Below are 17,538 nucleotides of genomic sequence, written 5' to 3'. Positions count from 1 at the left end.
ACACTGGATGCTGTGATGCAGGCAATAACATTTGAATGACAGTAGAAACCTTGGGTAGTTTAGTCCTAAATTCAGAACTTCTTTCTACCATCATTAATTTGTCCTACCCAGGACAGAGACTAGGGACTAGTGAGACCCCTATTTCATAAATAAATGAATAAAATTTATAAAAAAGAGACAGAGGCATCTAGGGTGCAAAATTTAAGGAGGCATTCCCTCTAAGGGACAGGCTGACTTGCATGACCTTGAAAGTGAGCACCTCCTTTAATACCCTTATGATCATCATGGTCCATAGTATCCTTCCTGCAGTTGCCTGTTTCCTTGCCTGCCTCCCTATGTGAACTATAAATTGTGCCATGCGCATCTTTTTATCTACTGGGGCTAGAACAAAGTATGGCACATAGAAAACACCCAAAGAATATTAGTTTGCTTTGGGAAACATTTTTAAAATAAAGAAATGCATGGCCACAATCCACTATATCCCCTAGGAACCAAGCTCTTCAGACTCTCTTCTCCTTGGCTTCCATCTCTGTCCTGTCAAGCTGAAGTTTGTTCAGGGTTCATGTTCTCTGAAGGCTTCCAAGTAGATACTGTGTCAGTGCCTCTGGAACCCTTCTACTCACCTTTTATCAGGTTTTTTTCCTCCCTGTGATTGATTTTGAATAGTTGCTCTATCTTCAAGTCCACTGTCAAATCCACCATAAATTCCATTCAGATAAATTCTCATTTTAAATATTGTATTTTTTTTATCTCTAGAAGCTCCATTGGTTCTATTTGTATCTTCTATTTCTTCACTATGTTTGCATTTTTCTTTACATTCTTGGGCATACAGAATATACTTATAGAAACAATTTCAATGTCCTTGTTCATTAAGTTCATCATCTCTGTTATTTCTGGGTATCTTTCAACTAATCGATGTTTCTCCTAGTCGTGGGTCACATTTTCTTACTTCTTATGGCTGAAAGTAGAAGTCAATCCTCACTATTTTTTTCATACACATTTTCAACCTTGTTCTATTAAATTAAACATGACTTTCCCTTGATGACAGAGCTTGACAGAACTTCCCTCTCATCTTCACCCGATGGATCATTTTCTCAATATCTTCCTCTCCCAGGACCAGGAGGAGGTGTTAGAAGTGACTTTATCACACTGTTGTTTCTTAGTAATTATTCATCTGAATTTTTTGTTTTGACACACCCAGAATGGACTTCCACTACATAGTCCTTTTCTCTGTGATGTATCTCTACGCCTCCAGGAGTCTCTATCTTCCTTTTTAGAAGTTCTTAGCATTGAGTTTACAGTTTCTTTGTCCTATATCCTATTTCCTTTCCTATTTCCTCAAACTATCTTGTGTCTTACTTCAAGCAGAAAGTCAAACTAAGTATGTTTCCTCAACTCTGTTCATCTCCAAATTTCATTTCTCTGTACATTTGCTAATATTTTCTTCCCTCCCCTGTCTCCTTGTGGAATGTCACCACTCTTGGGAATAACCTTATTCCCTCCTTCTATGCACTTGAGTATATCCCCATGGATTCTCCTAAGCATTGCTCCTACAAACATGCTCCTTCTTCTTTTTCCTTCTACTTGCCCGTGGATAATGAATCCCTCAAACAGATGTATGCTTTGTTCTTGGTATATTAATAATAGCCATCATAAAATGTGTCTTGATTCATGCCTTATACTTTCTTAGGTGCTTTTCCTCTTTTCTCTCTTGTACTGGGTATATCTTTTATTCCAGGAAGTTAATTTTGATAATTCCATTTCCAGCGGTGGTATACCAGCTTATTGGGCCAATCTTCCCATCAAGCACTAGTAGAAAATCTGGACAAAATACATTTTAAAAAGTCTGTTTAAAGGCTTTGGAGAACAATAAAGGACTTGATAGGTCAAAATCCTGGAAATAAGGGATCCCTGAGAAGTGAGTCCAATACCAAATGCCTCTTTTCCCTGCTGGCATCTGCTGACTCTAAAGAAATAGCGGAGAGACTAAGGAGCAGCTAGAGTTCAGAGCCCACTTAGAAGGAGGGGCTCTGATAAATGTACTACAGAATTTTAGCTGGACTTCTCGAGACCAGATCAGATCTTACAAAGATTGAAATATACCTTCAAGTCACCTCAACTCAGGATTGAATTAACTGCTTGGCAGTTTAACTGCTTGGCAGAAGTAAGCATGGACCCTCTCTTGGAAGAGATAACATCATCTGAAGTCTAGCCACTTGTCACTATTCTCACTGCCACTCTCTAGTGGGTCCACATCTCCCATCCCCTGGACTAAGGCAAAAGCCTAACAATGATCTCCACATTTACCATCCTGCCATCCTGATGTTCTTTTGTTCACTCAATACAGCATCTAGTGTGTTCTTTCTAAAACACACAAAAAAACCTCTTCTCAAATTCTTTCCTAAAGTTAATTAGCTTTTATGAAGCAATATAGAACCTAATAGAATAGAGCCTCCAATTTTTTTAAATGGTTGACAGTGGTATCCATGATCGGATTCCCGCCTGTCTTTCTGCCCCATCTCTTTTCTTTTCCCTTGGCTCTCTCTTATGCAAACATAGTGAACTTGAAAGAAAAGTCTGTCTCGAACCTCTGGATGTTCCCACTTGCTCTCCTTCTGCAGGGAACATTCTCACTTTCTGAATCCTCTTGTTATTAACCCCTACTAACTCTTCACACCTCCACCTGGCGTTGACCTTCTCATTCTTGTACTAGGTTAGGGTTTCCTGCTGTGTGTCTCACAGATCTCTGTACCTCTTCACTAGTAACACTCATTTTATTGTTTTTGCTTGTTTATTCATTTTTCTTTTAAAATCCATTGAACATCATGGTTTTCTTTCACTTTTGTATTTTTTAATATCTGTCTTACCTACCAGATACAGCTTCTGTGGTGGCAGAAGGACCAGCAACATAATTTGCAGGACCCAGTAGGAGGTAAAAATGTGGGGCCATGTGCTCTAAAATGATTAAGAGTTTCAAGAAAGTGAAAGCAGCATTAAACCAATCATATTCCACCTGTTTCAAGCAGAGGTTCCTGTGTGAATGCACATTTTATACCCATGAAACTGGCCTGTGGTGCAGGCAGAAATGTTAAGGAGGTAGTGGGGTGTGGATATCCAGAAAAGGTTGAAGTTTTTCAGAGTCGCTGAGAGCAATTCCTTCTTTCTCATATTCACTCGATATATCTTTATTTGGTGTTTTTAAGTGTCAGGCACAGTACTAGCTGCTGGGGTTCGAGATCTACTTGACATTTCTGCCTACACCCTTTAGTGAGAAAACTGAGGCAATAAATTCATAATCCCATACATGTACCCATTACTTTCTTTATTCCTTCCCATCCTATGGAAGGGGTTTCACGCCTAGCATGCCAGACCAATTCCCTGTGGTTTGGGTCCCATGCTTTCCTATGTCCCATGCTTTCCCATTTCCTTCTTCTACGTCCTCAAACTTTTCAATGGGTGTTTTTCTTTTGGCATAAAAATATTTCATATCTTTCCAATCTTAAAAAATGAATAAAAACAAACAAAACTTTCTTTGACCACCATGTCCTTCTATAGCTACCATCCTAGGACTCCACATCCCTTCACAGACAAGTGTGCCAAGAGTAATCTACCCTACTTTCACACAGCAATGCCTCTCACTACATACAAGATTTAACACACTATAGTCAAGTCCTACCCCTCCTCCTTTCATTCCATGATGCATTTTGGCAGAAGTCAGCAAGTTTTGCTAAATTCAGCATATGATTTTGGGTTCTTATCTTACTTCATTTAGACATAGTCACTTGCTTCCTCCTGCCTGAAGTTCTATCTTTCTTGACTTCTGAGAACAACATTTCATTGTGTTTTTCCTTCCTTTCTCTCAAATCCGATTTTCTCTGCCTATCTCCTTTCACTTCAACTATTATTTCCACATTAATGAGTCCCCTTCTTTTCCCCTCCCCTCTCCTTCTTTCTCTTCCTTCCTTTTCCTTGTCTTTTCTTAGCGTCCCTTCCAATCCACAGGTGTTAATTCCAGGAGCACTCCCTCATAAACCTCCTGCATACTAATCTATGCCTCAGAGTCTGTTTCCTGGGGAACCCAGTCTGCAATAGTCATCCTAAATATCTCAATGGCCTATGTTCCCCTCATCCAGTTAAATACCAAGCTATAGATATCAAGCCTTATAGTATCTATAAATCTATTTTTTCCTTAATAAATTTGTTTTCTTCTGTTACTCTCTCTGACACTACTAGATTTAGACTCTCATTAATTCTCAATGGCACTATTTCCACCTGTTCTCCTTGCCTCTGATCTGTCTCTCTCCCAATTTATCACTCAAGGCTACTCCCAGCAGGATTTTTCCAGAATATAGATGCAATCTAGCAAATTATTCACTTCATAAGGACTTTCAGTGGCTTTGATGTCTGTCATTCATTTACACATCCAGTCAGTCAACACTTACTGAATATTCACAATGTTCCAGGCACTGTAATAAGTTCTGGGGATACAAAGTTAATGAAACAGAATCTCTGTCCTCATGGAGCTTATAGCAAAGGGGATGTTATCAACCAAGATGTGTAAGGTAAAGAAGCAGGAGCACAGAAGACTAACAATCTGGTGAAGAAAAAAGACATGAATCAAGTAATCAATTATTTAGGTAAATGCCAATAACATCTGTGATAAGTTCCACCAAAAAAGGTCCATTGTGCAATAAGCACTTACAAGAAGGTTTGACACAATCACAGGGGCAAGAGAGGAATTCCAAAAGAAATGGCTTGGGGATAAAATTTAAATGCTTCTTCATATTCTGATCCCAATCTCCCTTTATAGGTTTATCTTCCAAAAATTCACCTCATCTCACCTATGACATCCACATACCCTCCAGGCAAGTTGTATAGAGACTTCTGCATGTTCACGTCATCAGCCTTGTTTATAATGCTCCCTGTGCTGGAATTTCCTCTCTTACCTTGTTAATGAAGCTATCTCCTACTCATTCGATAAACATCGGTGTAGTGATTACTTTCTCTAGGAAACATTTCCTAATACCTCAGTATGATTTTGATGTTTCTCTGTTGTTCCTTAGCAATATACTTTCTTAATATTCATATCTGTAGCAATTTTAACGTGACACTTAATGCTATGTATCACAACCTTCAACTTATTTTAAGTTTCTTGAGAAACAGGATCATGTTTGTCTTTACTATCTCCATGCCTAACATGGACATGGGACATGACACAACATAGCATAAAATTTATGACAAATAAATAAAACAAAGGAATGAAAGAATGAATAGAGTTTGCATACATATAAGACCTCACATGTCTCTTTATAAGCATAATCTGAAACGTAACACTAAATTATTTCTACATCAAGTACAATAAATAAAGACTTTTAAATAAGCAGGTTTCAGGCATCCTTTAAGCTTTTAACTGAGAAGTGACTGTGTAGTATTAGATTCAGTTTAGTCATTTAGATGAGCTACTAAAAAAGATGAGCTAGCGGTTTTCCAGTCTGACTGTCTTGGTCACCTTATCTGATGGTTTATTTGATGATTCTCTTCATTTCCAGGCAGTGTATCAGCCAGCAGTTAATCCAGGGATTTACTGCGATAGAGTCAGAGTTCAAATACTGTATTCATGTTTCCATGTTCTATGGAGCACAGCTTAATGGGATGTCAGCTGTTACAGTTCATCCACAAAATGATGTTTATTCCAAGTGAAAAAGAAAGATAGTCTATGTAACACTTGGTTTTTAGTTAGAAAGGAATTGGAAATAAACAGAATTTTCTAAATCAAATTGTCAAACTAATGTAAATAAAATAACTCACTCTGAATGGAATTCACCCAACAATTTTGAAGGAATTCAAAGGTGACACTGCAAAACTATGGCTATTCTCCAATATTCATTACCAGTGGCTACTACAGCAGAAGATCGTCAACATAGCTCCCATCTTTGGGCTATTTTCCAGCAAGAGACTGAATACTTGTCTCACTTTCATATTGAGCAAGGACATGGAATCTCTGACAAACGAGGAAGACTTTGAACACTTAAGCAAGCATAACCTCCTGAGAGAGTAAGTCTGTTTTCTGTCCAGGAAAATCTTGGCTAGCTAATTTACTTGAACTTTTTTTGGATGATAAATTCAAAAACAGAAACAGAATAACCAAAAGGGCTATTATTATCAACCTTTATAAACAAAGCACTTTTACAGTTTTAAATTTTAAATTCTAAATCATTGATTTATCATATTAAATTAGTTGTAAGCTATTTAATTTAATCAAATAATTTATTAAATTATTATTTAATCCTAAATTAAATTTAATCCTAAATTAAAACAATTGGTATTGTTGGAGGAGCTTAGGGAAAGTGGACAATTACACAATGTTTAAAGGTTGCACTCCTCTTCTTTGGTCCAATGGTAAGCAAAGATCTCCACCTGGATGTTCCAAAAACATCTTAACTCCACATGTCCTCAGGTAGCTCATTATCTTCCTCTCCAAACCTGTTCTTCCTTCTTCCTATAAAATGTTGGTTAGTAGTGCCTCTATTTTATCCACCAACATAAAAAAAAATCACCCAAAATCTTTATTTTGGAGAGAAATATCTTGCTAAACCATAAGTCTAATCATATCTCTTCCCTAATTAAACTTTTTAGTAGTTTTTCATTGTTGATAGAATAAAGTCCAAATTCTTTAGTGTGGCATAAAAGGGTCTTCAACATTTGAGCTCCCTCTTTCCAGCCACATCTGCTGCCAGGCTTCTTCAGCGTTAAAATGTTGTTTTTAAAATAAACTTGGTATGTTCTTTTTTCCTTCCAAAATTTTATACATGTGGCTTCCTCTGCCCAGCATGACCTTTATCCCTTTCTCCTACTAACAAATTCTCATCATCTTTCAAAATCCAGTTAAGATATTAACTCTTCCATTAAGCCTTCTCTGCCACAATATTAACTTCAATGATCCTTAAGCAAAACCTTTCTTCTCTAGCTAAATACATAGAACTATAACTCAAATATTGGTCTAAAATTAAAATGCTAATGGGAGACTTAAAAGTGACAGAATTGAAGGGGCCTCATGACCTTTGAATAGGTCACATTATCCAATCAATTTCATTCTAATATACTCACGTACAGATGGGCAGCTTTCCTACAACCCCAATAAGAGATGATTCAGGAGGCAAAGGTAGGGCACCAAAGTTATGAGCTCTAGATCCAGGCCGACTGGGATTATAAAGACTTAAATACGGAGCAAAATGAATATGCTAACATGTATTTATTTCATATAATAAATGTATCCCAAAATTTAAGATAAATAAAAAATTAGGCTGGGTGCAGTGGCTCATGCCTGTAATCCCAGCACTTTGGGAGGCCAAGGCAGGCGGATCACCAGGTCAGGAGTTCAAGACCAGTCTGTCCAACATGGTGAAACCCCGTCTCTACTAAAAATACAAAACTTAACTGGACATAGTGGCACATGTCTGTAATCCCAGCTACTTGAGATGCTGAGGCAGGAGAATTGCTTGAGCCCGTGAGGCAGAGGTTGCAGTAAGCTGAGATCACGCCACTGCTGCACTCCAGCCTGGGCAACAGAGCAAGACTCCATCTTGGGAAAAAAAATCAGCCACATGAAAATTTTAATGTATTTTGTGCTGTGTGACTCTCTTCTTTCTAGGTTCTTAGGTGAAGGAAAGTAAGAAAGATGGCAATACAGGAAAGGAACTAATATTTAAAGAATACTAGTATCTCTCTGTGTCATTTATGTCTACCTCATTTCATTTAACCTTCAAAAGCATATGATTATGTAGATGCTGTAATGTTATTTCAATTTTACAGAGGAGTAAATTGAGGCACAATAATGATAAGATATTTAGCCTTGGCTGGGCATGGTGGCTCACGTTTGTAATCCTCACACTTTGGAAGGCCAAGGCAGGTGGATTGCTTGGCCCAGGAGTTCAAGAGCAGCCTGGGCAAAAACAAGAAACCCCATCTCTTAAAAAGATGCAAAAAATTATCCAGTTGTGGTGGCTCACACCTGTGGTCCCAGCTACTCGGGAGGCTGAGGCGGGAGGATCACTTGAGCCTGAGAATTAGAGACTGCAGTGAGCCAAGATCGCACCACTGCATTCCAGCCTGGGTGACAGAGGAAGAACCTGTCTCAAAATAAAAAAATAATAATAAAAAAATAAAAAAATCACCCTCATTTCCATGGCCAGTAATAAAAAGAGAAACAGAAATTTTAATACAGGAATGATTACTGTACTTCTTTGTGGGAATTGTGGTAAGTTGATATTTCAGAACAGGCATGTAACCCCTTCTGCCCAATGACACTGGAGGGAAAGTCTACTGCTGGGTAGGATTGGGGCTTTAGAGAAAGGCTCCATGTTACACATCCTTCACCAGAGCATTTTCTTCTGAAAATCCTTTGTAGCAGATTCTATTAGCTTCAGGTAACAGGCAATTATGTGCTTTAAGAGAGAACCCCTCTCCCAGGAAGTGAACATGATTGGCACACCAACTGGGGTAATTCATCTTTCCAGGGATTAATTTAAGAAAGGGCATGTAAGACTGCTTTAACCAAAGAGACATGAGGGGAAGTCTGCTTGAAAGGAGGTAGTAGTCCAGAAAAAGATTTTGTTTTGCTTTATGAAAAGGAAGCAGGAGGAGAAAGTATTATTTTTTGTCTTTAGATTTACCATGAGCATGTGATGCTTAGCACTATGGCAGCCATCTTGGTACCCTGAGAAGAGTCACCCTAAGAGAATATGCCAGCATTCTAGGAAAAGCAGGGCAGGGATGGAGAAAAAATCCAGGGCCTGGATGACATTGCTGAGCTGCTTAGTTAACCTAGAACTATCCTAACTCAAGATTTCTCTTTATAAGGTAATATATTTCCTTATATTTAGATCATTTGAAATTTGATTTTTGGTTACCCTGCCTGAAATGTGGTAACTGATAAGGCTTTTCAATTTCAGGTTTGTTGATAGGGGTTTCTTTTTCCTGGGATAATATATGATATGTGTATACGTGTCTGTGCATGTATGTGCTTAAGGGATAAAGGAAAGAGAAAGGTGTCTCTATTCATCCTTAGAAAGTTAGAAGTTTAGTGCAAATTTTTAAAGTATAAAGGAAAACGGCAGATTAATTTTGAAAACAAGAAATTAAGAACAGGGAAAGGACAAGTGTTATGCAGTTGAATGGACATATGCTCAGGAAGGGTGTGTGTCTGTGTCTGTGTGTGTCTGTGTGTGCATGTGTGAGTGTGCATATGTGTGTTCCCTATTTCTCCATATGTTTTATTTTCATTAACTGTTCAAAAGACTAAAAAGGCTTACACTGAAGTTATTGTGTAGTTTTCTGTGAGGTTCATGGTTAGGGCAAAATTCAAAGGCAATAGGAACTTTCAAGCACAAAGAGCTTCAAACGGTGTCCTCTTTCATGCTTAAAGCCAACTTACTTCTCCCTTGGAGCAGAAAAAGCAAGTAGAAGATGCCAGAATTGAGGAAACCCCAGAGAAGACATTTGTTGGTTATCTGTCGAGTAGTCCCCTTACCCTCTTTCCAGCTGTCTTTGATTTGTTCTTAAAGGTTCCTGTATTTCCAGGAAAACTGAATTTTCTCTCTGCTTCCTATTTAGAGCACATATTGCCAAGGTTAAGCTGATAACCACATTTTATCCTCCAGCTATGATGATTGTTAAGGGGTGCGTTTGTTGCCAAAGCTGGTCCAATCGGACTAACTTTCAGAATGATTCTTGGGAATCCAGTGCAAACACTCTTGCTGCATGAGATGCCATGTAGCCCTGAGATTCTGGCAGCCATCTTGGGACCAGCCTCAAGATGAAATGGATATCAAAATTGGGTCCTTGGGTGACATTGTTGAAGTACTAATGGAAACTTTACCTGAAGCTAGTCCCACTTCTGGAATTTTTAATTTCATGACCCAATACATATCATGTATTTTTAAGCTAATTTGAAATTTTGAATTTTTTATTTTGGTCATTTACAACCCAAAGCCTCCTCTGTGATGCAATCTTTTGGAATCATCTAGTGCTTTCCTCTCATTTTACAAATAAGAAAATGAGGCCCTAGAGGGAACTTACTTGCCCAAGGTCAAACAGTACATAGTTAAAGATCTGCTACAGGAAGAAAAGTTTCCTGACTCCAGTCTGTTCTTTTCTCATAAACTTTTCCTCCCACATGTGTATAGAGAGTGGTGATATTTTCTAGCCAGGCAGAAATTAGCAGAATGCCAGGCAACCTTTTACCTACAAACTAGTTTTAAAAAAAGTATTTATGTGGCTACTGGGATTTCTTGGATGCGTTGCATTAAGTAATTTGGGGGTATATAAAATGAAATCATACTGGGCCATTCTGCTTTTCTAACCTCTCCTTAAGACTATATGTATTTGCACTACAGAATCTCTCTTGCAGGACTAACACAGGCATGTGGAGAATTTCTCAGAGTATTTCCACAGCAACCAACTGGCATGAAGAATACTTTGCTGAAACATGGGGTTCAGAAGCAGGTATAGAGCTCCAAATCTGATTCTTCCCTACCAATTGCATGTTTGCCTTACTTGTATATATCTCTTTGGGTGTATATGAATGTATGTGCATGTGTAAGTGGTATGTACACAACAATATAGTTTGGGAAGCTTTGTAACTAATCCAATTTTACTTACCTTTTCCTTTTTATCTTTTTTATTGAGAAGGATCTTAGCACCTCTTGCTCACGTACTCTGTATTTCTCTCACTCTTTCCCTCTCTTCCTTCATCCCTCCCTAACTCACTTCCTCTCTACCTCCTATGCATCCATTTCACTATGGAAATGTTTTCAAGTTCCACCCTCTTGACCGTTATTTGAAAGGAGAAAAATCCTCCATTTCAGCTAAGCGTGTGCCATGCATAGTGGTTACTATGGAAATACTCAAAGGAAATACCTGAAAAGAGATGTCAAGTTGAAAAACAATATTTTCTTCAACCAAGGTGTACGGAAATGAAATGGGTTACTTTATAAAGCAGTATATTAGCTGTCACTGGAAGTGTGTAGCATAAAGTTTAGACTACGTAATATTTTAGAACCACACCAGCAAAATGCCTACGGATAGGAATCCTACGTGCCTTTTCATCATAAGGCATTCTCCCTAGGCTTTTTTTCCCCCATCTTATTCTCAGAAAATTAATAAACTTCCCTATTTCCCCAAAGCACTGAAATATAAACTATTTTTTTATTGATGGATGTATTCAGCAATATTTGTTGAGTACCTACTATGTACCAGGCATTGTGCTAGGCCCTGAGGCCACAAATGGAGGATAAATATTAAATTCCTGTTAAATGCCTGCCCCCTGGAGAGAGAAGGAAGAAATGGGAATTGTGACGTTAAGAAGGTAATGTTTTGTTTTTTGAAAAAATAGCTCTGAAGCAAATGTGAAAAAGCATTTTTAAATTTTGGTTTTTGATTACATGGGTGCTTTTTATATTATTATTGGTTCTCTTTTGCATTTTTCAATTAAAAATAGATTGTAAATAAAAGGGATTTTGTGACATTCATGTAAGGGGAAAACTGAAACGTGTCTGAAGAATTTAGAAATATAGAGGTCTTTGGAGAGCCTACTCAGAGCTTGATCTTGAAAATGACGGGAGTGGGCATGAGACTAAAGTGTGCTGAGGAGTGAGGGGTAGAGGGGAGGAAAGGGGGAAGTGAGTTTGGACGTTAGAAAGAAAGGCTGGAAGAGGGATGTGGGTTGAGGTGTATGCTCTTCATTGGGTAAGACTTGGGCATTTTTAACGCTAATAGAAAGGATTCAATTGAGATGTAGGGTCTAAATATGTAAGAGAAGGAAGGCGAAATTGTTCACAAGAAGATAAAGCAGAAGGGTCCAAAGCACAGAGAGAAGGACCAATGGCAGACAGGATGGACAACTTCTTTTCCTACAGTGAAAAGGAGCAACATTAGATTCTGATGTAGATAAGTTTGTAGTCTTTATGGTTGAAAATTGAGGGTATTATTGATGGTTTCTTAAAGCAAATACATGCACATACACATGCACACATACTCACATTATATATATGTATATATAGAAAACTATGTAGAAGTCGGCCGGGCACAGTGACTTGCGCCTGTAATCCTACCATTTTGGGAGGCCAAGATGGGTGGATTGCCTGAGCTCAGGAGTTCAAGACCAGCCTGGGAAACATGGTGAAACACCGTCACTACTAAAATACAAAAAAAAAAAAAAAAAAAAAAAATCAGCCGGGTGTAGCGGCGGACGCCTATAATCCCAGCTACGCGGGAGGCTGAGGCACAAGAATTGCTTGAACCTGGGAGGCGGAGGTTGCAGTGAGCTGAGACTGTGCCACTGCACTCCAGCCTGGGAAGCAAAATGGAACTCTGTTTCAAAAAAAAAAAAAAGAAAGAAAGAAAGAAAAGAAAAGAAAAAGGAAAAAGAAAACTATGTGGAAGTCAGAGATCATCATGGTGGCTTAGTTCATTTGCTCCTTATTGCTAAAGTGACATCAAAATGCCACCTAACTACTGAAGTCTGGTTTTCCTTGACTTCTATCCATGCCAGGAACCCTAGTTACTGCTGTAGACTGCTTTTTTTTTTTTGTCTTTATCATCCAAACATTTTCTTCAACTCTAAACCACTGTCCTGACGCAGGGCATCTTCATTCCTCATCTGGATTATTTCAACAGTTTTCTAACATGCCTTTCTATTTCCAATACAGTTTCCACACTGTAACAAGAATTTTATTGCTAAAACACAATTCTATTAATGAAATTTCCGTAACTAAAACTGTTCCATGGCTTTTTACTTTCTTTGAGATGAAAGGTTGCCTCCTAAAACCAACCTACAAGACACTTTGTAATCTGGACCCAACCTGACTTTCTCATCGTTCCTCATTGCAGATCCTGTCTCTAAATCAGACTGAAATTGTTCATCATTCCTTACATTTCACTATGCACTCTCTTGTTTGTGGGCTTTTGTGTTTGTTGTTCCCTCCATCCGGTTTATATCCTCCTACTTCCTAACCTTCACTTGGATGACTGTTAATGTCTTCCTCAGTTCTCTTCTTAAATGTTATTCTTCCAGAAACTTCTCCTGATGCCCCAGGACTGCGATGGCTGCCTCTCAAACGGGCATCGAAATCATCCTGGCCACACCCTATCATAGCATTCCTCTATCTTTATCACACACACACACACACACACCTCTCTCCCTGAAGGGAGAGAGAGAGAGATAAAGAGATATGTCAATATATTGTGTTCCCATCGTTCTCTGCTCATCTCTTCTTAGCCCGTAACACACTAGGTACAAGAATGGTCACTTGCTCTATGTTGTCAATCAGACTGCAACAAGAATTATATTGCTAAAATGCAGTATCCACAATTTACCACTGTGTTCTCAATATCTTGCACATATTTATTATATATAATATATGAACATATATTTAATACTCATTTATGTAAAAATATATTTGATATATAAATTTATATACTTATATGTAAATATATTTACATATCATAAAGATGTGCTATATATATACACATATATATATACAGAGAGAGAGAGAGAAAGCCTATGTTATATTTACCACTGTATATTTACCACTATGTGTGTTATACCACTGTATGTTATATGATATACTGCTGTATGTTATATTTACCACTATATTTACCACTGTATCACCAACATCTTGCACAGTATCTGGCTTATAATAAGCATTTTAAAAATTGTCAACTAAATGAATGAATAAATAAATACATTTTTTACAAAAACTAAAACAGTCACTCAGGATGATCAAAGGTCTTTCCATCACCAAATAAATAAGTGGTAAATCTGAAACCTGAGCTCTCTGAAACCTCCTCCTCTCCTGTCTGTCTCCTCTCTTCTCTTCTCCTAATACTATCTTACCCTAGGAGATGTCATCCACATGGCTAGCCATCTATATAGTGATGACTTACAAATGTGTATTTTCAGCCCACAGCTCTCTTTCGGACCTCTGAAGTCACACCCAGTGGTCTAGTCAACATTTCCTCTTGCAGAGATTGTAAAGGTTTCAATCTTAACACCATGTGACTAATTCGGTCTCTATGATCAAAGCCTTATAAGAAAGAATGACTGGTTGACCCGACATGGACCAAGTGACCATTCTTGTTCCCAGTGTGTTGTGGGCTAAGAAGAGATGGGCACAGAATGATGGGAACGCAGAGCGAGAGGGCCCAACTCTACCAGGAGGGGTAGATAAAAACTCCTGAAGAAATTATACAAAAATAGAATACTTACAACAGAATTCTCAACATCATTTTTCCCTGTTTGAATCCAGGAAGTCAGCAGTTGGTCACTTAAGAGCACTAACCCCTCCCTGGTTTGAAGATGTTCTTGACTTTAAATACAAACGTCTGATATTCCAGCTTAGACTCCTCCACAAGAACTAGACTGTGATCCTATTTTGGCTTCCAGCTCAGTCCCTCTGCTACATACAAGTCCTGACTCCAGAACTCTGTGGGATAATAAAATACAAGATCATAGCTTGAAAATAGAGCGTGCATCTGGTGTGGATTGTTGTTTTGGCTTAATTAGGACTTGCCGTTTCCTGAATTCCTGTAATCTCATTTGATGAATTGTGCTGGTTACTTGCTCTGCAGGCTTTGAGCATGTGGCACATATCAGAGGAAATGATTTCCCCTTTCTTCTTTGAAAATCATCTTCTGGTGCATTAAAAAAAGAAAGCAAATGTTTTTGGATTTCTTTAGCTGTCCATAGAATTACCAGTGCTGTGATAGACATTTACTTCTCTGGAGGAAGAAGGGCTTGGGTCCAGTGCATTCAGCTACACATTCAATTCAACAGGTTCTAATGTGCACCTACATGTGCAAGGCACAGTGGAAGTTACAGAGATGAGTAAAACATTCCTACTCTCCCAGGATTTCTCAAGCCAATTCAGGAGACAGATCCACTGACAAGTAACTAAAATGCAAGGCAAACTAGATAAAAGCTATAATAGAGATAATCATCCCTTTCATTTACTTATCTCAGTTTACTTTACAAAGAGCTTCCATACACATTACCTCATTTGATCCTCACAATGGCCCTGTGAGATAGGTGTTATTATCTTCATTTTAGAGTTATGGAAAACCAAGATTCAGAGAGGGTAAATATCTTGCCTACATTCTCACAGCTAGTAATTGGCATATAGATCTTTTGAATCCCAGTCCAGTACCATGGAAGGTCATAGGAGGGAGAGAATGACTTCAGCAGAAGCAATAAGAGAAAGTCTCATGGAGGAGGTGGGGTCTGGGTTGGGCCTCTTCCTTCTAGAATCAAAGTGAAAAGGAAAGTAATTCCAAAGACAGAATAAATATGTGAGTAAAGAAATCTTATTGATGTGGAGGTGGGAGAAGAATACTAAGTAGTTTGGGTGTCTATGACTTGCCAGTTGATATCATCAAAACCCATGGAACAGATATAAACTGAGCACTATATTATGTACTTGATTTGATTTTAGAAAACTGTTTTAATTCTCAAGGATTACTCAGCCAGGGGAAAAACATACACATAAAACAAATGAGTCTAATACAAGAGCATATCTAAGTAGTAGCCCTATTGCAAAGTACAGATAAATGCCATAGGAGTAGGGTTTTATTTTTATTTATTTATATTTCATTTTACCATTATATTGATTGACTGCAGGGAAGGTAGTTTTATTATAAATGTGGAAATATTAAATTGCTCTAAAGAAATCAGTGTTTTAGGGAGACAGACATAGAGTTGGGGCTGAGAATGAGAAAGTGTTGAAAAGCTCTGAGTGAGTCAGGGCTCCCATGCTCTGTGGCCAATGAGTGTTCTCACGATGGGTGTGGACTAATGATGCTGCCTAGCAATGCTTATTGGGCTTGAAGAGGGATTGGCGGGTTTAAGGAAGATGAGGTGAGCCCTCTGTGTGAGGTGCTGAGCCGCGCTGACTCATCCCACGCCAAAAGAAGCAACCCCATTGGAAGAAGGGAAGAAAGAAAGTGGAGGAAGATTGAGCCTCTGGTGCCCAGGCAGGCAGAAGTGCAGCAGCTGGCTATCCACCGAGTCTAATGTCTTTCTGGCAGGATGCTGGCACACAGAACAACATGATTTCACTTAATTCTAACACCAAGTCTTGAAATACATTAAATGGGTATCATAAATGCATCTACAAGTAGCAAACACTCTTAAAGGAGTTTAATAACCTACTCAGAGTCACACTTAATACCATGACTGTTGAATTCTGCCAGAACCAGAATTCAAAACTAGATCTATTTGATCTATTTGTTAATACATATCAACTGTGTGTTAACAGAGTATCTACTTTATATTCACTTTTATCACAATTCATTAGTTTAATAAATAGTGTAGCAGACATGCTATGTCCAAATTCACAAAGTTGGGAGAAATTACAAAAATGTTGTTATCAGATTTGGGGAACTCAGTATGTGCATGTATGTGTGTATATTTGTTGAGGGGGTGTGTATAGAGAGCAGGACCTAGGGGAGTATGTTTAGATAAAGAAGAGTTTTATTTTGGTTTTAAAATGAAAGATAACAGGCCAGGTGTGGTGGCTCATGCCTGTAGTCCCAGCACTTTGGCAAAGTGAGGTGGGTAGATCACTTGAGCCCAGGAGTTGAAGACCAGCCTTGGTAACATGGTGCAACCTTGTCTTTACAAAAAATACAAAAATTAGCAGGGTGTGGTGGCATGCACCTATTGCCCCTGCTACTTGGGGTCAGGTGCTGGGGTGAGAGGATTGCTTGAGCCCAGGAGGTCAAGGCTGCAGTAAGCCATGATCCATGCCACTGCATTCCAACCTGGGTGACAGACAAAGACTCTGTCAAAAAAAAAAAAAAAGAAAAAAAAAAAGAAAAAAAAAGAAAAAGGAAAAAGAAAGAAAGATACCAAGAGCACATTTGTGTCCCCAGGGGAACAGGCAAAGGAGAGTAAAAGAATGGCGACAGGAGGAGGGTGAAGACTAAAGGTCAAAGTTTCAAAGAAGGTCAAAGGGATGGGACCCAGAGCACAGGAGGGAAGGAGGGACCCTTCCTCTACCACAGGGGAGAGAAGCAGGAGGCAATAGGAGAGATGCAGGTGCCTTTTGTGAAACTTGCAACGTCTGCCTTTATAAAACAAGGTCTGTTATATGGTCTTTTTGGTCCATTTGCCATTACACACTTTTTTTTTTTACAGCTTTATTGAGGCATACTTAACATAAAATATACTGTACACATTTAAAATGCACAATTTGATAAACTTTTACTTACACATACACCCCTGAAACCATTGCAACCATCGAGAGCATGAACATAACCATCAACCACCTGAGTTTTCTCATGTCCCTTTGTAATACCATCTTCCAAGCCTTCCCCAGCCCCACCCCTCCTAGGCTAACACTGATCTACTCTCTGTCACTATAGATTTATTTGCATTTTCTAGACTTTCTATAAATGGAATCATACCACATATACTATATTTTGTCTGGCTCCTTGTGCTTAGCATAATTCTTTTGCGATTCCTCCATGTTGTGTGTGCATCAA

General features: G+C 38.5%; 1 long non-coding RNA gene across 1 annotated transcript; it reads left to right on the top strand.

The window, feature by feature from the left end:
- The first annotated feature begins 8,570 nt into the window (after nt 1-8,570).
- Nucleotides 8,571-14,522, top strand: LOC101059774 (uncharacterized). The gene is made up of 3 exons (XR_169153.3): nt 8,571-8,859; nt 10,395-10,503; nt 13,961-14,522. It is a non-coding gene; the product is annotated as an uncharacterized LOC101059774 (long non-coding RNA).
- Nucleotides 14,523-17,538: the final 3,016 nt, after the last annotated feature.

Source organism: Pan troglodytes, chromosome 1 (assembly GCF_028858775.2).
Source record: "Pan troglodytes isolate AG18354 chromosome 1, NHGRI_mPanTro3-v2.0_pri, whole genome shotgun sequence".
Classification (NCBI taxonomy): Eukaryota; Metazoa; Chordata; class Mammalia; order Primates; family Hominidae; genus Pan; species Pan troglodytes.
Note: the sequence above shows the minus strand (reverse complement) of the source record. Positions and strands in the feature narration are given on the sequence as shown.